Source organism: Eptesicus fuscus, chromosome 2 (assembly GCF_027574615.1).
Source record: "Eptesicus fuscus isolate TK198812 chromosome 2, DD_ASM_mEF_20220401, whole genome shotgun sequence".
In the NCBI taxonomy this organism is placed as follows: Eukaryota; Metazoa; Chordata; class Mammalia; order Chiroptera; family Vespertilionidae; genus Eptesicus; species Eptesicus fuscus.
Window position 1 is genome coordinate 62,904,289 of NC_072474.1, and position 25,459 is coordinate 62,929,747.

Consider the following 25,459-nt stretch of genomic DNA (forward strand, 5'->3'; position numbering starts at 1 on the left):
AAAGGAAGATGATAAAGAGCAAATGAATAAAAACAAAAATTCCCTAATGTGGAAAGACACAGATCATGATTAAACAGGAAATGCTATTTGTTTTATTTACAGTCGTTTGGAATGATCTCACAATTCTTACTCCCAGTTCTACCACTCGGGAGATCATCCAGAACTCTCTGAAATGAAACCCACTGTCACACTTTCCACTGTGGCGGTCTCCATGTAAGCACATTGTTTTGCATTTAAATATATATTGCTTTTAAATTTTAAATGGTGATATGAGTGAGAACCCTTGGCAGCAAATAAATTAGATTGGGAAGTCAAGTGAGAAAACAAGAGCAGGCAAATATATTAAAATGGGGCTTTTCGTTTGCTGTGTCTCCAATGCCCACCTGGAATCCAGAATGATGCCACAGATGCCTTGTACCCGGTCTGCTGTTTTCTTGAATGTCACAGTCTTTCAGGTTGGTAAGCCAGAAATGCTTTCAAATGCACTATTTGGGAACAAAGGGAAAACAAATACGAATTCACCTAAAAAAACACACCCAGAATTAGATCAAGAGAAAGAAAATGAAGAAAACTCAGCTCATTAGTTCTCTATCTTACCAAGTTCTTTCCCATAAAATTAAGAAAGAGAGAAATCATTGTCTCTATTTATACAAGGAAAGAACATATTCATCTTGTCAGGGTAGAGATATATGTAAAGGCAAAATCTGTGTATGAATGCATACCCTGCTATACGTAAAGCTAAATGCGATGCCAGATAGTGTACATATTTGTATAGCAGAAAACAAATGCCGTGTATTCTTTTGGTTTATGTGTGCGTGTCCACGCATTGTCCTTGGAAAACCATATCCAGATTAAAATAGATCAAAGGAAAATAAGCTAAGTAATAGACATATTTAAGAATATAACAGATGGGGAAAATGTGAGGGAAGTGAATATATTTTGCCAAAGAAATGATACTGAATGGGTCAGGAAATGAAAACATTACATAAATACTTATATACTTAGCACAAACACAGGGTCAAATCAGGCCCTCAAAGACTCAGAGCTCCCACTGAAGTCAAAAGTCTGCCGGAGAGTCGTGCACATGCATTTAAAGACTCAACTCAGCCTTAAACAGCTAATAGGTGAGAAAGAAGTATTTATTTTGGACAGAATTGGCCAAACAACTGAGCTTAAGAGGAGGAAAACTCACTTTTGAAGTCAAAGAGAACCTTTTACACCCTGAGGAAAAACAGACTCTGAAACAGCTTGTCTGATGAGGTAATCACAGTAAACAGTAGAAATGCTTAATTTAAGGTTAATTAGGTCAGGAGAAATTCTACGTTGATTTACTCAGGGACTACATGCAGACACCCAAGGACCTTTTTCTATCAAACTACCTCCAGTGTGATAATATTCATCACTATTTTTTCTTAAGACTCTCGAGACATCCCTCACTTTGCTCATTCTGGATACACTTTTCTTTTTCCTTTGCACTTAGAATGTATTTACATGATCATGGGCTTGAAAAACAATGGAGATAAACCAAAGAACTTATATGCATACTAGAGGCCCAGTGCACAAATTCGTGCACCAGTGGGGTCCTTTGGTCTGGCCTGTGGGATCGGGACAAAACTGGCTCTCCGACATCCCCTGAGGGGTCCCAGATTGCGAGAGGGTGTAGGCCAGGCCGAGGGACCCCATCAGTGCATGATCAGGGCCAGGAAGGGACGCGGGAGGTTGGCCAGCCAGGGAGGGACCGTGTGAGGGCTCCAGGGCATTTCTGGCCCGTCTCACTCAGTCCCACCCAATTGACTAGAACCCAGCAGCAAGCTAACCTACTGGTCAGAGCATCTGCCCCCTGGTGGTCAGTGCATGTCATAGCAAGCAGTTGAGCGGCCTTAGCATACCATTAGCATATTACACTTTGATTGGTTGAATGGACGACCGGACAACTGGACACTTAGCATATTAGGCTTTTATTATATAGCATATGCATAACCCATTGACACAGACAATAGTACGGTGAAGGCCTGAGGAGGGGGCAGGTAGGGGGTTGGGGGTCAATGGGGGGGAAAAAGGGGACATCTGTAATACTTTCAGCAATAGAAATAAATTTTTAAAAATAAGCTTAAAATATATTTCTTTGTTGAATGGCTCTCAGAATGCTAATGGATAAATTGGTCCCTTCAACACAAGAGTTCAATCCAATGTGAGAACATCCTTTGACTGGAAGAGAAAACATCCCTTCTGAAAACCAGAAGTGCACTAAGCAGATTGACGGTCTGTCTGTGTTACTCTTATTGGCTCCGGACCCTTGGGAAGGGAGAAGAATTCCAGATCAACCGAAGCTCTAAAAGCTGGTTTCCATTTGAGTACCTGGAAAGTAGTCAACAATCATCTCCATTTCACATTTCCTGTAGTTTATGAGATAAGAAAATTCCCTGAAGGTCTTAGCAGACCTGCTGACTAAAGATCAGGGAAGGTTTGCCCCCACTGATCACGGGCAAAACATACTGTTGAATTTATTGACATTTCATTTTATGCATTTAGCATGCAATATCCTCTCCAAATAGATCTAATCTACCGCTTTTACAATGTGTAATGGTAGGCAGCATAATTTAATTTTTTTTTTACTACAAGGGAATGTAAAAAATAACTGTGCCAAGAATGAATTATTTGAATTTAACACACACGCTGCAGCTGGTCACTAAAACCCATTTGTGACTTGTCAAAGAAATGTGTGGAATCACAGAATCATTTTCCCAGTTGTAGCTGCCTATTTGTGTGTGCAGAAATTGAACATTTCTGATTGGATTTATGAAAGAGAAAGATTTCACCAAGAAACTCCTTTAGCACTCAAAATACCAAAATAACAAATTTGAAAACCATGATACTTGCATTTGGACATCACTTCTCCTTCATACTTCAAACTGCTTCTACAAGTTTTAAACTGCTTCTACAGCAATATCAACCTTATTTAAAAGATGGGGAAATGGGGGTACAGCAAACAATTTCCTCAAGATTGTTGCGTCAGTCTTATATGGACCTAGGAAAATTGAGATACCAATACCCTCTGTTTCTCCTGAAACACAATGAACACAATGTTTTCAGACTCAGAATTTCTATTTCAAGACCCATATACTATTTACCCACCAGCCAACCAGCCACCAACCCAGACTGGACCTAATAGTCATTCATTTCAGCTATGGCCACCTTGCCAGCATCGTAGCCTAAATGAGACTCTTTATCTACTTTCTTCCACTGCCACACTTCCACTCTTTTATCCTGGGGTTACTGGAAGTCATAATATCATATAGACATACTGGCTGCACCAAGAATTCATGTTGTCTGACATCAGCTGCTCCTCAGCAATACTTTACTTACCTCTTATTAACTGCTAGTGGAGTTGGGAGGAGATTCAACACTCCCCTTGCACCATCCCTCTCCCATAACTTTTGCAGACCAGGTCTGGTACTATGAGAGGTAGGAGAAATAGAAGCCATTGTTCACAGCAAAAAGCAATGAGATTCTGCATCATACAAGGCAGCTTCTCTCTTTCTCTCCAAATCTTAGAGCCATCTCTGCATTACATCTGATGACTACACAACCTTCTAATATTGCTCTTTCCTGATACTGGCTGGTTTTCTTGCCAGAGAGTCTGTTGGATTTATTTCAGATTGATGTCACCTACTAATTAAGAAAACATTCCCTGAATCTGCATCCTGAGGCAACAGCAGACATCACACTTCCGAGACCTTTCAGCGGAGCCAAGTGGAAACTGAAGCACCCAGGACTGAACTTGCTGGAGAGGTGGGTAAGGCAGACTCTGAGATACTCATGGTGGGGCAGGCAAGCTCAGAGAGCCTGTTAAGTGTGAAAATCATTTCACTGATGTTACCATGGGCAACGCTGAAGAAAAAAATAAGTCTCTGGCTCATCAGTCAACTGTTTTTGACACAGAACAAATATTCCCATGGATTGTTAAGGATCTGGCTGATTTTTCATGAAAGTTCAAATGGCATATGAAGTAAGTGAAATTACAGATTTTAGCCAGTCCACAGACTCCTGTAAAGAAAAAGGCCCAAAGCAAACTTCATATAAGATGTGACTTAAGCTTTTTCTTTATACAATTCACTCTAGATGATAGAAATATCTTTGGAGAGTCTCATGGAATTTGTTTAGGCACATTTTTATTCACACTGTGTTGTAAACATGAATCCCTGACACTTGGAAATACTGAGTCCCAGATATAAAGCTGCTAATACCTAGTTGTGTGATTTTTTTGGTGGGGTCACTGTATTTTTCCCATTATTTATTATCTATTACTAGAGGCCCAATGCACAAAATTCATGCAAGGGGCTCAGCCCTTGCAGCCCTGGCCTCAGCCCCCGGGCTTCTTCTGGAAGGTCGTCGGGACGGTTGTTCTGCAGTTTGGTCTAATTAGCATATTAGTTCTTTATTATATAGGATTTATTAGAAGAAATATTCTGGTGTGCTATGTTGAAATGGAGTCCAAAACTGTAACCAAGACTGCATGAATGATAGCAACAATCTATTAGCAATGTCTGTCATGGGTGAGAGTGTGTGGGTGATGAGAATAAATGTACATATAGTCAATCTTTTGATTAAATGATCTAAAATTTCTTTAATTCAAAATTTTGGACTTATTTTTTTAACTTTCTATATTCCATGTGTACAGTATAGGAGGCTATTTAGAAATTCTAACATTTAAATAACTGGAGTTAAATATTACCTGCCAAAAGCAAATGTTCCAGAGAGGCAAAAAGAACAAGAGCAGGGTATATGAAAGTAGTTTTATTGGGAAATCTACCCATACACATCTTTTGTGATATCCCCATTTTCTCCCCCTGAAAAATCAAGATATGAGCAGAAAATTTCTATCTGGAAAAAAAAATACAGTTACTGTCAAGATTTTAAGTCAATAGTGCATAATTGCTAATCAAGCACATACTGTCATGAAAAAGGAATTAGTGAAAAATGCTATTCTGACAATTTATTGATAACAAACAATATGTCTAGATTAACAAAATTTGGGAAAATAATGATAAAATAGCTAATATTTCTATCCATTTTACAAAATGTTGAACACCTAACACAATGATGATGAGGATAAATAGTTCACATTTATTGAACATTTACCATGTGCCAGGCTTAATTCTAAAAGCATTTGATGTATTAACTCATTTCATAACTTTCAGTGAGTTCTAATTTAATCACTTTAATAAATAAATGCATTATATCATTTAATTATTATGACAACACTACGAAATAGGCATTATTTTAATCCTAATTTTACAGATAGGAAACTGGGAAAACAAGAGGTCAAGTGAGATAAACAATGTCAGTATTTGGATCCAGATAGTCTCAGTCTAGAACTCCTGGGCCTAAATCATCATACTCGTGTGCGGAGCAGAGTGAAGGACTTCTAGCATGAGCCTAACAAGTCCAAAGCCCTATACCTGCACATGGCCTACTGTGAAGCGGGAGCCATTCTGGGAGCTGTACATGAACTTTATGAATAAGCCTTTTGCTTTCTCCAGATTTCAAAGAAAAACTCTGAAGGGCTGCTCTCAGCCTATTGTCAGGCTCTGTGGAAAACACAGAAGAAAAAGAAGTTGAAGTATTTTTAAGGAGGAAACTCTGGTGCAATTGCAGGTGGTCGAGGTATTTTTTTGCAGACAGTTCTCCTCAAATTACATCATGAGTTCTTGTTTTGTTCACTTTTAGGGCCTACCCTCCTGGTTCTTCCTTCTGAGCTCATTCATTGTAAATAGGTCAACAAGTATGTTTGGAGACTTTCCATGTGTCAAGCATTGTTCTGGGCCCTCTAGAGCTATATCATGCTCAGAGAATTCAGAGAAGCAGCCAATCAGTATGCAGATGTCTAGACAATTATCTAAATTCAGTTCCCTTTAACATTCAAGATCTTTAAACAATCTCTGTTCTTTCATCAGGGAGACTCAATTCGCAACTCATTTTATGTTTCACAATTTCATGCCTATAAATGGCAATTTAGGCTTCCTATATTTTGCTGATTCTGTGTGGGCTAGACTATAGAATCCGATTTAAACAATGTACCTTTCCATGTCAAAATCATTTCAAGAAATCATTATCAAGATCCAAGAATGAAATTAGACTTGATTTTATCTGTGACAGTATTAAAAGCATGACACTAATGACATAAAAGTAGCATAAATCTGGAACTCTGAAATAAGGGCTTTTGTTTGAAGAAAAGAAATTTAAGGAAAAAATGAAGTACATCAACCAACTGAATAAAATATGATGATTGGTTCCTTGTCTACTTGAGCGATTTCTAGGCCAGAGATAATGTGGGGTGGGATATACCCACCATAGTCCCAGTTGAATTATTTCAGCAGGTGAAAATCAAGGAAGGGGCACTAACAATGAGAACAAGAGCCAAGGTGCATAAAGAGGACTTTGGGGGTGAGGAGGGATAGAAAGATTTGACAGAAAGGAAGATTTGATCATGACAGTAGAAAACCTTTAATGTCTTCTAAAAAGTATTATAGATAATGGGAAACCTTTGAAGGGTTTTATTTTTTTTAACAGAGGAAATAAAATAATCAGCACTATAGAGATATAGTAATCTTGAATTATAAATAACAAGGTGACTTGGCAGATTGCAAAGACTTAGGTAAAATGGATGATTTGAGCTATGTAGGCAAAGTAGAAGAAAGTTCAATAGGTACTCAGAAACTTGACTGATTATTTAAACAGGATCAAGCCCTACAAGTTAAAAAAAAAAAAAGAATCAGGAATAGAATCTGCAACCCATTCTGGTTTGAAGACCTAGTTCTGTCATCCCATAGATAATAGTGAAGAAATGCAAAGGGTAACAGAATCTGTATACAATTCTAGAGGCATCTGAGAAAGAGAGGGAGAGAGAGAGGTGGTATGAAACTCATATGTTTCCGTGTATAACACAGTCCAGTGGGAGGCAATTTCACTGTCATTCTCACTGTCACTCAATCATTCTCTAGCCAAAGTTAGTAATCATTTACCTGCCCAACATCCCAAGTTTCAGTAAAACTGAAGCATACATTACCTTTTTGATGTTGAAGAGAGGCCGACAATCCATGTCAAGATTTGATACAAAGTGCAAAGCAATGCTGATGAGAAACATAAAGGCCAAATTGCTCCATCTCTCTGGTGTCACTGCCCAACTCTGTGGCCCTTGTGATCCCTATCATGTTGCTGCAAGTTTTAACACTGAATCAAGCACTGCCAGATTGGAGTGGTAGAGTGGATAATGGGCTTCACTTTCCTAACAGACCTTATTCTTGAAGTACAGTCAAGAAATGATTGGCTTTCAATTCACTAGAATGTAAACTCCATGAGTGAAGAAAATCGACTTCTCTTTGTCCACCACCATATCTCAGGTACATGGTAGGTACTTCATTAGCACTTAAGTATATATTTGCATATAAATATTTATATTACACATCATACACACACATAGACTGTGTAATTACTGTCACTAGAACTTAGCTCAAAAAAAAGGAAACTTAAACTACATGTTGAGAACATAACTATGTGAAAATAAGAATTGAACTTTGGACATTAAGATTTACATACTTGTAGAAAATATGGCTTTTATTGTTAGTGTTGGTTTTTAAACTTTGAGATCATTAGATTTCATGGTAACCTCATTTTCCTAATTGGTCCAAAATTCCTGCTCTGGTAACAGTTTTCACTGTAAAGCTAAGTAAAAATCTTTAACACAGAACAAAGTGGGGACAAGGAGAAGGGAGATAAGTAGGTAGAACTGATCCTGATCTCCTGCTCCTCCTGTGTCCCTTCCTTGTGGTAAAGCACCTCCACCTACCAAGTTGCCTAAATCAGTAAACCAAGAGTCCCCCTCGGGCACTCTCACGCCCTCAGGCCCACATTCAGACAGTTACCAAAATTTGGCAGTTTCACAGTGATTTTCAAGTTATGCCCAGGGGGGTGAGTGGAAGATGGAGGGCAGAAGCTCAGCTTTAGCAAAACTTCCCTGCTACGGTTCCTTGTAAGACTGCAAGATTTTGTTGGAGAAAAAGAATTCCACTGCAGTTTTTGCAAACTCTAACACTTATCTTTTGTGTCTCTCATCTCTTTTCCATGCCACTGCCTTTGCCTCCTCAGTTAGGCCTTCACCATGTGCAACTTGAATTATGGCAAAGGCCTACTCAGTGATGCTTCACCAGAGGTCTTCCTCCTTCCTGTTCCTGCTCCATTCTTTCATCAGAAAATCATTTGTTTCTTTTTTCTCTTCAAATTTTTGTATAAAATACTGTTACCTTTGCATAGAAAGCAAAATGTTTACAATCTCTTTATTGTCAACCTGTCCTGCTCTTTTCCCACCCATTACTTCTTCCCCTATCAGTGTCCCACAATAATATTATAATATTATTTTCTGTATCATAATATGCTGTGCTAATACAGAGCCCATATCTCTATGCTTTTGTGCTTATTGATCCCTCTACCTGTCTTTGTGTCCTTACTTTTTTAAAAAAAAACCAACTCAAGCACCACGATCTCGGGGGAGCCTTTGTACCAACCTAAGATAACCAAGAGGTGATTATGTTTTTGGAACCATGTGCCAAAATATCAATTTTCAGGAACTCCAAGTTCTCATCTTTTTATTTTTTAAAATAAAAGTTCTCATTTTTCTTTCTTTCTTTCTTTTTTTTTTTTTAACCCAATGCTTTCAGTGTATCAGTGTATGGATTTTATGATGTTCAGCTTTGAGGAAAATGAACATAACTTGGCCTTCATCATGTGTAACTTGGATTATGGATTAGAATAAACATAATCTAACCAATTCTAGTTTTTTAAGTATAAGTCAGTGCCTTCAGGAGTGTATAGTCAAATTATGGAGCTAAATTATGAACTTTATCAGGCCTTTCCAGGATGAATATATTTATCTTTGTCACTAGCCCACAAATTCAGAAAGACCCCTAATATTGGAGGCTGTACAATTTTTCCAGTTGGAGTCACTTCCCAAGTGACTCACTTCCTTGTGTTAGGTGTTTTGTGATGGAATATACCCTAACTCTTTTAATTATCATGATTATTATATATCAAATATCTTTTCTATTATTCTGAAGAATAGAAAATTTGGGTATTAAAACAAAAATGTGAGATCTGTTTATATTGAGAGTCTAGAATGGTTAAGATAAAAGCAAGGCAGACAAAACTAGTAGTGTAGTGGATAAACCTGTAATATTTACAATTACAGAATTAGCACCGAGTTTGTAATGCCTGCTCTCCTGAGGTTTAGTTTCATCAGGTGCAATGCTTGCAATTGTGAACCTGTGACCAGAGAGAGGTGCAAGATGAATAAATGATCTAACCAATTCTACATGGTTTATAAAACCCACAACAATTCACAATTTTTAATACTTTAATAAACAGTTGCTTTCTTGTTGATGTATTTGAGAAGGCTAAAAAGGGCTAATTCCAATGTAACCCTGATATTTGGAGGCTAGTGATCTGAACCCATGCCAACAAGCTCAGTCAAGCTATAATTAAGTCACTGCTTCCTTCCCAGATACTGGTCTTGCAGAACTGGTTACAGAGGCCATGGGTCTGTGGATAGTGCACTGCCCCAGAGGGAGGGTTATTAACGCTGGCCCCACAAAAAGAACTGGAAGCATAATCCATATTTGCAGAACAAAGACCACAGGGAGGGAGCTATAAAGGAAAGCCCCATGCGTGTTCCTTCACTCATATTTGGAAGGCTGTTCCCTGAGTCCACCGGTGTATTAAACAGTGTCCCTCCTCTTCTTTGAAGTGTTCTTGGTTTTCTTTGGTCTTCTGCAACATATTAACATTTACAAAAGTACTATCTGAAGGTGGATGTAAATTAATACGATGCCTAGTCCCAGATCAATGCCTTCTATGTAGTCATCATTAATTGTGTCTTAACCTGACCTTTTTTTTTTTTTTTTTGCAGCTTATGAGGTTTTTCTTTCTATAGTAAAAGGCCTTCCTGGTCTTGGTCCAGATCCAGAAAACTCTTGAACTCTGTGGATTTGTAGTGCGTGCTTTAAAATACTTACGGTGCATGTTCTCTCCTCATGCAGTGTGATGTGACTGTTTCACCTCATGCCATCTGTGCCTGTGATTTCTTTTCTTGCTGTTACCACTGGTTTATGCTGCATTTACAGAGTCACTTTGTGATGGATCAGCGATGTAATTGCCCCTCGGGTGTCCACACTCTCCTCCTCACCCACTTCAGCTACCTGCTCTAGTAGAACCCAGGTGCAATCACCTAGTTCTTTTCCTCCTTGTGGTTTTAGCCACCTACAATTCAAAAGACAATGCACCACATATGACAGGAGGTTGATGAGCTAAAGGTAACTTTTCTCACAACAGCAATATCACCAGATGCTTTGTTACCCACCTATGATGTTGCCCTTTGTAGCTGGAATGAGCATTTGTACAACTGTACTCAGGCATTAGTCGTGTTAGACAATTTGCATTATCTCCTAACTCCATTTGAGGAGGCATTGACTCTTTATCTTTTGCTATGAGCCCAAACCTATATGGGTATATTTCTAAACTTTCAAAAAGGGTGGAATATTTACTGCATAAATGGTGAGATATGGTATACTGGAGTCAATATTATTTGCTTCTTTATCATAGAGCATCCTTTATTCCAATGCAAGGCGGGAATTGTTTATTTGGGTATGCACTCCCCCTATTTTGAGTCCATGGGGTCAGTATGGGATGATACCCCAAGATCCAGGGGTGACCCAGCCTTAAGTCAAATAATACACCAAATTCTTCTTTTGATGGCAGTAAGTTCAAGGGTGGGCATATGATCTAAGTTCATGAATTCAAAGCGAACATCAGATCCGAAGTACCCATTTGACATAGACCTGAAAAAATATGACACAAGAACACTGTAGCTATCTTGTGACCAAATGGGACTACAAATGAAATCAATATGCCATATAGGGAACAGCAGAGAGAAAGCTAGTTCTGAGGATACAGTGTGAAATCGGAATGCAGCCCACCCTGAAGGGCCAACTGTCCCCAGACTTTCCACTCGTGTAAGCCAATACATGTCCTCTTCTGAACGTTTATTTAAGCCAGGTTGAGATGGGATTTCTGTCACTTGCAAAAGAAAGAGTCCTGTCTGACACTGTCTGATACTTGGTGTTAAGTTTAAACACACAGGTGGTTGTCCATTGTCGGGGCTGTGAGCCCTGCATAATAAGCAAATACACTCCATGGGGTCTTCTAATAAGCTGCTCCTTATGTCAGAGGCACATTGACCTCCAGTTCTTCTATTCAATATCCCTCCCTATTGATCACTTAAATTTAAACTTTACTTTCTTTTTTAAGGAGCATTTAATATTTTGAAATGATTTTCTTTACTAAAGCAACCACCAACTAGTTATTGTTTTGTTTTTACCAACTCATACAATGACTTGGTTATAAGAAATAATACCACTTCACCTAAAAAATTATTCTTTCCAACTTACAGTGGAGGTGCAAGTTTTTCATCCAGCCCTCTGAGAGTTTTCTGTCCTTTAGGTTATAATTGCGGGAAAGAGTCCAGTTCGCAGAAACACTAATTGATCCTTAATGAGGACAAAGATTATTTCGTCACACCACGTTGGAGCTAGACTTATTTTAAAATAGATTAGCTCGTTGCTTCTCTTCTGTTCTCTTTAGGAAACAACCAAGCAAATCATGTGTGGCACTTTTGTCCCTGTGATTTAATCTCAACCTCATTATACTGCTATTAGGCAAAAGCTGGTATAGTTTTAAATAAATGTCACTTACCATCAGAGCCTTTCTATATAGATAGTTCACTCACCCTTCAGTGATAAAGAATTAAGAATATTTCAGTATACTTATAAAAAAATTTTTAAGGGTATAATAGAAGAAAAAAAGAGCATGTTGTTTTTTATTTTTCCTATAAAATTTAAAGCGATTTATATAGAAATAAGAAAATGGTAATAGCAAGTATATTTATGAAATCTAAAGGTGAGAGTCATAGCTTCCCTCTGTTCTTCTATGAAAAAGTATTAAGATATTAATAATAAAGACTGCTTTCTCCCAAAGGAGGAAATATTTGGCTACATTTAGATAGGCGCATGTTTCAGAATGTCTTTAAAGTGTAAAATAAACAAAACAATTTTTCTTAGAGGAAAGGTTATTTGATACAGTTCTGTTCCCCCTTCCATGCATATCCTCTTTAATGAGGTAATACTGTCTGTTCGTTTCCTGTCTGGGGACTTTTTGCAGAGATAGATATATTCCAAGCATGTTTATTTACCAGCTACTATTTCTTTCTTCAATTCCCAGCAGGACTTTTTCTACCCACACACTTTAATGAGGAGAAAAAAATTTAAAAATACAACTATATCCTTTATAACCATAAATAGAATCACTTGCTTATGTGCTTGCTTTAGCTAACAACTTTTAATTTTTTATCAACTGGTTTTTCTAAATTTCTCTTCTTCTAGGTTTGAGCAAAGCAAAGGAAATTTCAGTTCCCTTATCACAGCCTCCAACCATATGACAACATTTTATCACCAAAGTCCACAGGAAGAAAAAAAATATATATATATTTTTTGAGTAAGGTGGTTTTGTGTGTTACCTCTCTCCCCAGGAGTCCTTTTTCTTTTTTCTTTACCATTTCCCCAGCATTTTTTTTTTTTACCCCTTCCAGTTTCCACACAATCCCAGAAAAATCTTTTGTTCACTGTCAGGTCAACAAGAAGCCAAATTAAAAACTAACAACTTTTGAATTTCAACAGCCAGACAAAGTGAATGTTGACTAAGAAGCAGAAAAAAAAGAAAAGGAGGGAAAGACCCTAAGGAAAGAAAAGGCCAGCTGAGGGATTTGGAGGGCAGCAGCTCCAGAGGGGCCAGGCTGCCTCGTTTGATGTGGGAGGTCTGAGCACAACCTGCTGGGATGCTCTCTGGGACATCTCATTAACCGTGTCATCAAAGCCCCCTCAGGTCCAGCGAATCATAACATTATCTCTGACATTACCACACAGATACAAGGTTCCCGAGGCAGTCTATAAACATGCCTGTACTAACCAATTCATCGTGGCTTGACACCCCGGCAAGGGCTGGATGCCCTTTAGTGAGCTCCGTGAATTGCCCCAGTCATTCATCAAAGTTTCTTGGAGTGCATTTCACACAGCATTAAATTTAATTAAAGCAACATTGACTGCATTGTAATCCTCAGGAGGCTCTTTGTCAGACGGATCTGGAACACTTTCAGCTTAAAATATCTATTGTTTTCTTGGAGTTTTCCTTGGTTGTTGGGTTTGGAGTGTGAACTTTTTTTTTTTTAAGGTTGGATATCCGGATCAGACTGAAGTGATGGTGACTTCCTTTTCATTACTTTTCCCTTTCTTTCTCACTTCATCTTCTGCTTCTTCTTCTTCCTCTTTTTCTTTTTTTAAATTTCCAAAATAAAATAAAACCTAAAAATTTGCTATCAAAGGAGTTTCAAGATAATGAATCACAATAAGTTAACTAGCCTTGTAACCCCAATAATGCCATCCACACACGTTATTAAGAAAACACACACAGACGCACTCCTGCAGAGACACGCTTACATCAGTGGTGAAGGAGCCCAGCACAGACTTGGAAGGCTCCACGTCAGAAATGGCTTCCAAGATGTTATTTTGAAATCTGAATGTCATGCAATTGGTGTCCTTGGTGATGTTTATTAACAATAAAATAAAAACCCATAGGTGGGCTTCAGGAAAAATAAAGGGCTTTTCTTTTCATCAGCAAAGAAAATTCGATGGCATGGAGAGGAGAGCATATCCAAGAAAGTCAGTGAGCTATTCTAATACCCTCTAGTGCCTGTTACTTACGGAGTACGTGGCTGTGTGTGTGAGACACTGTGTACGAGCGTGTGAATACGGTGTGGATTGGTTAGGGAGAAAGAGAGGAGGAAAAATAAAATGAAACTTGTGGGGAATTTTAGAGTATGCCTTTACCTAGTGACATTTTTAAGCTATTTTTTGAAAAATATATGCATTCTAAGCTTAATTTTCCCTATACACTTACCCTTCCAAAAGCAGGCAAGAATGAAGGCCAAATGGCATAATTTAAGGCTCACAGTTTGAGGCCAGTAAAGTCAGTGTAACCAAGACCAGATTGATCTAATTGGAGAGTTAACATTTTCCTTTCAGGGACTATTCACACTAATTTTATTTGTCTGTTCTCACCTATTATGTGGTTATATTAATGACTTGATTTCTCCATTAAGCTTCCATGGATTCAAGTCTATGAATTCAGTGAATTAGCTTTGGTAGGCATTACTAGGTAAATTTACATACATCAAATCTATTTTGCCAAAAATTTTTGTTTCCATCTTAGTCTGAAAAAAAAAAAGATCTATCTTACTCTATTCCTAAAGATACTGTAAAGACAATACAAAATAATGTGTATAAAATTATTTGAATACAATAAATGTACTTTATAATTGTAGAGTGAATTTTAAAGTAAAATATCAACTAAATGTAGTGACAAAATTTTGATTTTTTTTTTAAATTGAAACATTTATACCCTGATGACTGATTTGAAACTCAAAGCATCTTTTGAATTTGTATGATAGTGAGTAGGGGAGAAAGAAGAGGTTAAAAAATTAGAAAGAACTGATATACATTTTGCCCCAACAAAGAAAAAAATAGTTGCAAGGTCATGCAATCATGTAGTGAAAAAATGAGACCAGAAAGGAAAACATTGTTTAACATATCAGATTGGACAGGATGCCAGGAGGAAATCTACCTTGGAATTAAAAAACAATTTTCTGAGCTATCAGGAGGACTCTATGTTGCCTCACAGTGAATATACTGAATTGTTAAAGGAACAGATGTAAACAGTGTTGTGAAGGAGGACACTGGGTTTGGGATTAGGCAGGCCTGGGCCCAAACCTCACCTCCATGTCTTACTAGTTGTGTGATATTGGGCCACTTGCTTAAGTTCAGAGCCTGGATTTCATATCCATAGTATGAGGATGAGCTTATACATTTCTTATAAGGAGTATAGAAATTAATGTATGCAAAGCCATTAGCAGAGAGATTGTCATGTTGTAAACTCTGATTCTAGAGGGAAAACTTTGAAGGAAAAGGTGTATGGATTGTATGTGGAGTCAAACTAGTTTCTAGAACAATAGGCCAGCCTGAGGCCCACAGTCTATTCTGCGACTTTATGGACTATGAAAGCATATTTGCCCAACAGTCCCAACCCCTCTGTCCAGGATGGCAGTGCTAATTTCACAAAAGCTTTTGGTGGATTTTCATGAAGTGGGGAAAAAATCATTGCCCTCTGGGAGCCAGTTTGTAACTTCAATAGAGAGTGGGATTAGAGGAAATGTACAAGGACCACTGGAGGAGATAAAGATGCCCAGGCTGGTAAGGCAGCTAGATTGAACATATAAGTATCAACATACATAAAGAATCATATCTACTGTATAAAAAGGGATTATTTAACTATGTATGTTTAGAAAAAGGCACCTTAGGATGGCATATATTGTTAATGGCCATCCTAACAGCCCTTAGGGGAGAGACCTTTATCAATGGGACTTAGGGCTAGATTCTACACTGCCATATGCCCACTGCATCAGCCAGAGTTCAACCAGAAAAACAGAACCAAGAAAAAGGAGATCTATATAAAAGATCTGTTGCTAGGAACTGGTTGCACAATTGTGGAGCCTGGCAAGGCAAGTCCGAAATCCATAGGGCAAGTTAACAGGAAGAACAGACTGGACCTCTCAACATGAGCTGAAGCTGCTGCCCAAAGAAAGACTTTTTACTTCATCCAGGGAAGCCTCAACTCTGCTCTTAGAGCCTTCAACTGATTAGATCAAACCCACCTATATTATCTATCATAATCATCCTAACTTAAAGTCAGCTGATTATGGACTTCAGTCACATTTATAAAATATCTTCACAACAACACCTAAATTATTGTTTGAATGAGTAACTTGGGGCTATAGCCAGGCCAAGTTGATATATACAACTGACTACCACACCAACCAAATTAAGACTGAGAGTGAGATTCTAGGCTGTTATAGACTCCATGGCAAGATTGGTAACAATATCCTAGATGTGATATACCCATCTATTCCGGATGATCCTGCACATACAATTTAAACTTTCTTCAATCTCTCCCATTTGAAAAACAAAACTGAACTTCTCCCTCTGTCATCCTTTCTCCCTTTCCATCCAACCTCTCAAAAGAGTTATTTGTGTGTCTTATTTCCATTTCTTGACCTGCCCTTTCTATTTAACCCACTCCACTAAATCCACTGTGATGGCTGTCATCACAGTCATCATTGACCTTCATGTCACTAAATCTAGTAAATATTTTAGGACTTAGCTAACAGCAACATCTGACACCACTAACCATTCATTCCTTTTTATAACACCCCCTTCCACCTTCCAAAATTTTATAACATGTTTTCTTTGTTTTATACAGTCTCCTAGTTTTCTTCCTACATGTTTGGACACTTTCTCAGTCCCCTATTTTTGCTTATTGTGCTTTACCCAGATTTTAATGTTGGATTTCTTCAGGTGTGTGCTGAGTCTTCTTCTGACTCCTGGCTCTAGTTATCCTTCTTCTGCTGAATTTCAAAATTATAACTATATATATAATTAAATTATAACTATATATATAAAACTATATATAACTATAATTATAACTATATATATAACTATATATATAATATCTATAATCAGTTAGAAATAATTTTGTTGTAATTAATAAGAAAAAAGTAGCTGAAACTAATATAGGTTTTCTTCATTTCATAAAGTGTAAAGGTAACTTTTGCTGGCATGTTTCAGCTCCTTAATAACATTATGGTTGAAGTCTTTATGATTCTCTTGCCTTTTCTTTTATGGCAGGAATATGGCTGCTGAAGCTGCAGCCATCATATCCATATTCAAAGAGGAAGAATAAGGCAAAGGTGAGTTAGTACATGTATCAGGGAACAAAGCTTTCCTGACAGTGCCTTAATAAACTCAAGTTTATGGCACATGAACCAGATCTTAGTCACGTGACCATCCCTATATACAACACAAACATAGAAAACAGCACTCTTGTTGCTTATATAACCTGTGTAGTACAGGCAGGCGAAAGAGGAAAGAGCTGGCAATGAGTGTTGGGTAAGCTAACTTAAAGTTCTTCCACACCTTGCCAGACATTTCCATTGAGCTCCTGACTCTCTTTTCAGCCTCTCCACTTGGATGTTTTGAAGGCATTTCAGAATCAACATGCCAACAACTCAACTAATGATATTTCCTCTAAATCTGCTCCTTCACCAGAACTAAAAAAAAAAGCACTATTATTCATCCAGCTATAAAAGCAGAAAACCAGGACTGTTATCCTTGCATATTTCTGATACATTGCCAAATCCTATCAATGTGGACTTCAACTCCCTTTACTTCCTTCTGTCTAGACCACTCTAGTGCAAACTAATAGCATCTCTCTCCTGGACAGCACCCTTCTATACTGTCTTCTATCCAGTTCTCAAAGTGATATTTTCAAACACAGCTAAGATCATGACCCTATTCTGGCCATGACTTTCAATTATTCTCCAAGTATGAAGACTCTTAAGAACCCCAAACTTTTTCAGGACCTGCCGCTGCCCACCTCTCAGCTTCATCTCTTAGTCACTCTTCTTTGCTCTTAAATCCTCATCTTGTAGAATTCACTTTGCTTCTTTCCACCTCAAGGCCTTTATCCTTGATTTCTTTAAAATTTATTATTTTTATTTTTTGTCTAGAATATTTTCTTCCTTCAAGAAGTTGATTCCTACTTACCTCCACACCTCAGCTCAAACATCACTTCTTTGGAAAACATATTCTTAATTCTTAGACCAAATTGCATGCTTCTGTTAAAATCATTCAACATTTCTATTTCTTTTCTATCCTGGCTTGCAGCACGGTTTATCATTTTATGTTCATTTGCATGACTTTTTAATTAACTCCAGTTTCCCATTAGAATTTAAGCCTCTTGAGAGGGGAGACCATGTTTATTTTTGTCATTATGTTATCTCTAGTGCCAGGTCTGGCACAGGAATCACTACATATTTGCAGGAATTCACATATATTTGCTGAATAAATATTGACACAGAATTGTGTTTGTACATTGGCAAATTTTAATAGAAAAAGAACTTACTGATTTCTTACTATTTATCTAGCACTGTGATAAGTATAAATGAAATAGAATACTAGTGAATTTGAGAAGACAGGATTTGCTAATACTTTGTAAGGGAAAATTCAAAGAAATGAAAGTCTCTGATACTTGTCCCATGCCACTATCTAGTTCTGCTGACCATGCCAACTGAAAATTTAATTCAATACCAGTACAGTAACTTATTTTGCCAGAAGCCAGAGAGATAGATTATACAACACTAATCCTTTTATAATCCTTGCTTTGTGTAATCTCCATGAAACCCTTTATGCCCAATTTTCAGATCTTATAAATTCTCATTTTGCCTGCACACTTCTGTCCTTTCCAGGGCTAGAACTGACCTACTACCTCTTTTACCAACCCAATTTCATCTCAACATGATACTGCAGATATAACTTTAAGGAGACTCCAGCAAATAAAACTGAAATGAACTCTTTTTGTTCCTTTCTACTTGAGATTAATGCCTCAATGTCAAAAGAAAGGTTGAGCTTCAGATGAATAAATGAGCCTAATCTAGACTCCTGTACCCTCCATCCATTCCTACCATCATTTATTCTTTGAGATGAGGTTCGCCCTATCCTTCCCAGAGTTCACTGATTGTGATATACTAGCCAAAATAGTGCTAACTGATTAGAAAGACCCTGAAAGAAGGAATGAGTGAATGATCCATGTTAAATGAATGTGTTTGCAATAGCGGGCATGCTGATGTTTCCTGCCTCAGAATCTCCATTTTCTTTTTTATGGCTTGTTCTTTTCTTTAGCCAGACCAGCTCCATCTTTATGAATGGCAATAAAATTTCTGCAAGGGGTTTTCAGGGATGGGTTAATGAGTAGGAGACAGAATTGATTGTGATATGAACAATGGCCACCCAGATTTGTAGTATTGGAGCTGAGCTAATTTCACTCATTCAGTGCCAATGAAATCTTCATGTGTCCCTCTTGGTCCACCCTCACCCTGCTCTCCTATCCAGAGCTTGAGTTGGATGGGGCACATCCTAGACTCCTGAGCCCTCTGACTTCCTTTAGATTCAGCCAATGATAGGAGCCCAGATAGGAGCTTGGAAGGAGGCAAGAAAGTGAGGTCTGGGTATTTATGCTTTGGGCACCTTCCTGTGAGGTCTCAGGGGGTGGCAACGTCTTAGTTGGAAGGACCTTGCTCCTAGTGAATTTGTCCTCTCTACAGGACTTCTCCCTCTGGGTCTGGTAACTTATCCCTCCTCTTGTTCCTCAGGAACTAACAGGGAGAGAGCTCTTGCCACTGCTGGTTTGTGAATTTATAAGATCTCAGTGACATAGACTAAATGGTTCTCAGCTCTTCCACATTGCCATCTAGATCTGCTTGTTCTTTGGAATTAAATTTAAATGCACATTTTCCTCATCTCTTTCTCTAGATCTGCTTGTTCTTTGGAATTAAATTTAAATACACATTTTCCTCATCTCTTTCTCAACATTCAATGAGGTGGCATTCTCATCAGGGTCTCAAGGTATGTCCAGAAAGTACCATGTGCTCTGCTTCATGAGAATGAAACATGCAGACAATGGCAGGTGGGTGCTCCCAGCACTGCCACACTTTCTTTCTGTGCCGGTTTTGTGATCTGCATTCGGAAGTGTCATTCTTATGTCCTTATCGCTGAGTGTCCATAGCAGGAGTTCCCAAATGCCAGTTGCAGGATGAATTGTCTGAGGGTAGTTAAATTACAGACACAGATTCCTGAGTCCAGGGTACTAGGTTGTAATCTGGTAGGTCTTGAGTGAGGCCCTGAAATCAGTACTGTTATAAGTTCCCCTAAGTCTTGTCAAGTTTGGGAGCCATTATTCTGTGTCCTACTTCTTCAACCTCCTCTATTTCTTCTTTTGTTTCTTAAAAACATTTATATAGAGCCTCTAATATCAGGTTTGTGGATTTCCATCTCATTTTTATTATCATGTACAGTTATTCCCCTGTCACCTTAATTAGATCAATTTCTTTTGAAGCAATAATATGGCATGCCATTCTTCCAAACCTCCAGGCCATGAAAATGCCTATAAGATCACATATACAATTTAAATAAATATATTAAATTCATTTATAAATATTTGTATGAAATATATCTTCACCCACACAGTAGATGTATATATCTGAGAACACAAGAATTCTCATCAAACTGGTTCCTTAATATTTTTCCTATACTCTTCTCAAGTTATTCTCCTTACTGTCATATATATTATCCTCCAATTATCTGGAATTTCAGTTTTTATCTGATCTTTAGTGTCAAGTTCATTTTAAAATCTTGATCATGTCAGTAGAATTTTTCCCCCTCCAACCCAATTTTTTTTAAATGTCATAGAAAACAATCTACCACTCCATTCTAGTTTTCCTAAATCTTTCATTCTTTTCCAAAGTCAATTTTCTACTAAAAGAAACACTACTGTTTCCCAAGCTGTTTAGGGCTTCTTAATGGGCTTTTTCAAATAACATCTTTTATTTCCACATGATTCATTAAAACTGGATAACAATTTGAGGAATCTTATCAGGCTTTCCATTAAGTCTCTAAGACCTTTCCCCACTAGATGGCACATCCAACCAGGCCACTCTTTTGTTCTCTAATTTCTGAGTCTTGGGTGCAACTGCTTGTCTACCCTGACAACTTCTTCCCTCCTCTAGGCTCCTGCCATGGGGACAGAAGGTGTTGCCTGAGAATGCTGTCTTCAAGTCTGGTGTCTTTCTGGTGTTTGATCCCTGGTACCCTCCAGTCTATTCAATTATGGGCAATTACTCTTATTGTCTTCCAAAACCCAGTCTCATTTTGTTCTTTAATAACAGTATCTCTGATTTTTAGCTAAATACATGGATACCCAAAATAAGACTCATCTGCTCCTGGGTGTGGCCATGCAAGTAAGTTCTAGTGATCTGTGCAATTTTGAAGATGTGGCATGTCTTTCTCCATTTCCTCCTTGCCTCCTGTGGCACTTCGCTGAAAGTGGCAGCTGTTTGGATTATAGAGTTTTTGCCAGGCAGTCTACATTGGACCATGAGGAAAGGGCAACATCCTGGAAAAACACAGTGGTTGGTTGCAAAGGACCTGGGCCTCTCAGCACTTAGGAACAGAACCAGCATGCAAGCCTGGACTCGGGATTGCTTACATATGAGAAAACTACACCATGTTATTTAAGAGTTGGTTATTTAGGGATTTCTTTCACTCTCAATTAAACCTAATCCCAACTGATTCAGAATTTGATATCTGTGAGTGGGGTATTACAACTAAAAACATACAAAATGAACCACTGACTTAGTGCGTTTAATAGGGTAGTTGATGATTTATTAAATGTTACAAAACATTGACTTAAATCATTTTCAGCAACAAACCATGTGCTTATTGAGGCTATAGAAAAAATTTAGTATGCTGGTGTGTGTTGGCCACTTCATGCCATGTTCAGCAAAGTCCTAAAGGAGAAAGATAAACTTAAGCCAGAAGTAGCTCATTTGCAAATAAAGGTAGAACGAACATCCTTGGCTTATGGCCTGCAAATTACTGAGGGTCCATTAATATGGGTTCTTGCAATGATGAAAAACCTAACTGTATTTGTATCCTAAGTGGATTGGTAAGAAGGAAGGACCACAAACAGGACTCTGCCCCAACATAGTTTTCAAGCACCTTCTGATGATCGTTCTCTGTAAGACAAAGGGAGCCAGCTCAGAGGCACATATCAAGTCGGAGAAGTTGTCTTCAGGTGAAAGACAAGGGATTCCTCACAGAAGAAAGGAAAAATCAAGAGCTTTTATAGTTAAAAATGATATCAAGACCAGATCTTTGGCTAGGATTACCTACACATGGAACAGACGGGGCACAAACAAATTAGAAGCCAACTTAGTTTCTGAGGGAATTACATGACCAAGGAAACCACAGACTTGGCCTGCAAAACTCTGTTGAGTCCCTAAACTAATTGTTAGGCTCCAAAGCTGTGCCAAAGGGAAGCAGGATATCAAAACTGTGAAACCCTCTAAAAAGGCATAGCTCCAATGCCCATCTCAGATGTACTCATGAAGGAAAATGCAAGAGACGAAGGACAAAGGTCAGAAGAGGGCTTCCCAGTGACCAGAAGGAAAGGCAACCAGGTGTTCTCACCAAATTCGTTCCAATTCTGCCTAGAGGGGCTTCATTATTGCTATGGGCTACTTACTTTTGTGTTTCCCCATTCTCTTTTACTAAATGGTCTTTTTTTTTTTTTTTTTTTCTCCTGCAGTGATTCTGTTTTGGTCTCACAATTGTATATTGGGTGGGTGGGGACATAAATAACTGACATATGTATGATTATATAAAGTCCTTAATTTATTTTTAACTTCAGATATCTTTTCAAATAAGAAATTTACAATGCCAAGCATGTCTATTGTTCTATCATAAAGCAGCAGTACAACCCCTGGATTCTCTTGTTGTTGTTCCTTCTATAGATGGCAAGTTAATTATGTATGAGTAACCTTACTACTGTAAATGCAAAACAAAAAGGGAAGAAAAGCAAAAAGGTTCATAAAGTTAAAAGCTGTGCATTACATTATACTTTAGATGACCTCCTGCTGGTTTTGAAGGAAAACAGCTAACTTTATTCTATTCTCCCTTGGTATTAGCTTCAATTTCCTTTTCAACCTTCTCAAACATACACTAAGCTTTTGATTATCAAGATTGCAAGCATCCTACTACATAGCCAATGTGTATTTATAAATGGAATTACTAAAGAAGCAACTTGACTCCATCTAGGGAGCAGTTTCAGTGAGCCCTAAGCGATTCTCTGTGACCATAGAGGAAACTGGAAAGACCTCGTTGGCCTTATTTTCACAATTGTTTTGGTGTCTCCAGGGAAATGCACAAAAGTGTTGCTGAGAAGCATATATTATACATTTCTTATTTATTTATACCTCACCTTATCCCATAAAGGATTTATGATGGCTTATGAGGATGCATATGGTAACACAAATAAATTCACCAGAGGCGAGAAAGTTGAGACAAAATAAAAAGTGTAAGAAAGGAAGATGTTATCAGTAATAACTTGAGTATATGAAATATATGTCATGAAATTGTATATATCTGCTAAAAGTGGGTCACCATTTTGCCTTTTTAAAGGAGAAGATACCATTAATTATTCTTTTATGGTGTTTTTAAGATAAAACCCAACCAGTAGCACCAAAGAAGTATGCCTATTTCAGATGCACATGTGTCCTATGGGTCCTCATAAATAGATAATATCCTTCATTTGCTTTATAGCAAATATGTTTTTTATAAGAATATCTTATAATATCCCCATTATGAATCAATGAAACAATTCCATGGCACATTCAAGTTAATTATTTGGTGAGTGGGGGTGGTGAGCAAATATTTAATTGACTTTATTTAAGGATAGTTTCTGAGATATTTAGAAGAATGGAAGAACTGCATATTCCTGTGACAATCATTTTCTTCCTTTGTATTAATTGAATAGTTATTAGGTGCAAAGCATAATGCTAAGCTCAGGGGACAGAATCCTTAAATGACAGCCTTAGTAACTGTCTCTATTTGGGAAGGAAGATGACAGATGTTAATCAGATAATCTAAAGAGTGGAGATATAATCATTAACAATGATTAGTAAGGCTAATGGAAACATCTAGGAAGTCAGTGCTAAACTGACTTATCCAGCCATGGTAAAGGTTGTGATATCAAGGGGAAAAGAGAGGATAATGGGAGGGGAAAGTGTGGAGGGGTAAAGCAGCAGTCATCAGAGCAAACAGCATATGTGAAGGCCCTGCAGTGGTAGAATGCCAGAAACCAATTCCAGCATGTAATAATTATAAGAGTTTCATCAAAAGGTTGGTAAAGCTTGGTGAACTCAACAATGGCTAAGTCACATATGTAGTTTACCTGTTGGAATGGCTAAACAGCACTTCCCCCAAACCTGAATATTATTGCTTGCTGCCAAAGAGCTCAGAGCATCTTAAATCTGCATATTATTGTCTCCTGTTGGCCAAACACCTGAACAGCTGTAGGCTATTCCCCAAACTGACAATGCTTCTCTAAACTCTACCCTTTGAAACCTTACCCTTTGAAGTGTATATCTCCACCTTGCCTTAGGACAAATTGTGTTAATAAAAGCAAGGGTCCTTAGTCAAGGGGTAGTCTTCAGTTCCTTTAGCTGAAGATCCTCTGACCCCCAATGCCTTTCAAAATTATCTTTCTTCTTTGGATTCCTTCTTAATCTATGCATCAGCCCCTTTCTCCAGATTGCTGAACCCTTTGTAAGGCTGGGAAAAGAACTCCGGCAGGAAAATTTGGGTACACCTGAGGAGATGGAGAGAAGGCCAGCCTGGCTAGAGGCTAGAGAGCAGGAGAAGAAGTTGTAAGACAAGACTGGAGAGATAGACAGAAGCCAGACTACACTGCACCTTGTAGGGCAGGATGAATATTTTAAATTTTAACCCAAGAATAGTGGGAAGTAATTTAAGGCTTTGAAATGAGGTAACCCAAGCAGATTTGTGTTTTCTTAAATCAGTTAGAATGAGGAGCCTGGAAAAGTTAGGATAGGAATAAATGTGGAGAGACTTAGAAACCTCTTGTGATGCAAAAGACTGTAATAGCTAAGATTACAGTGTTGTGATGGAAATGAGGAGGATGGATCAAAAAATAAATAAAATAAACAAACAAACTTTTAGGTACAAAGACTGAAACAGACTCTTAGGTACAGAAAATAGTTTGATGGTTGTCAGTTTAGAGAGGAGTTAGGGGAATGAGTGAAAAAAGTAAAAGGAATTAAGAAGCACAAATTGACAGTAACAGAATAGTAATGGGGATGTTAAGTACAGCATAGAGAACATAGTCAATAATATTAAAATAACTATGTATGGTGTCAGATGAGTACTAGACTTATCAGGTAATCACTTCATATGTTATATAAATGTCTAATCACTGGGTTGTACACCTGAAACTAATATAATATTGTATATCAACTATAATTGAAAAATTAAAAAAAAACTTTTTAAAAAGAGGAGAAGGGATTTGAGAAATAAATGTTTTAGATTTCAAATCAATGGGACCAATATTTTTGTCTTCAAGAGACTTAAATAGCTATTGATTGGCAGTGATTTTGAGACTACATTTCCTAACAAGTCCTTGGAGTGCAGTTATTTTATGTGGCAAGTTAAGTACAGTACTGTATGCTTTAAGAGCCGGCTATGCTGAGGATAGAATGAGTAAAAGCTAAGCAGCCTTGGATAGAAGCCATCTCATCTCCCTTTGAGGATGAGCAGACAGGACTCAGGGAAGGGCC

At 37.9% G+C, this 25,459-nt stretch overlaps 1 long non-coding RNA gene across 1 annotated transcript in view; it reads right to left on the bottom strand.

The window, feature by feature from the left end:
- Positions 1-402: 402 nt before the first annotated feature.
- LOC129150733 (uncharacterized) overlaps positions 403-25,459 on the bottom strand; it is a 158,901-nt gene continuing 133,844 nt past the window's right edge. The window contains exon 3 of the long non-coding RNA XR_008557484.1: positions 403-485. This is a non-coding gene — a long non-coding RNA (uncharacterized LOC129150733). The remainder of the gene's footprint in view (positions 486-25,459) is intronic.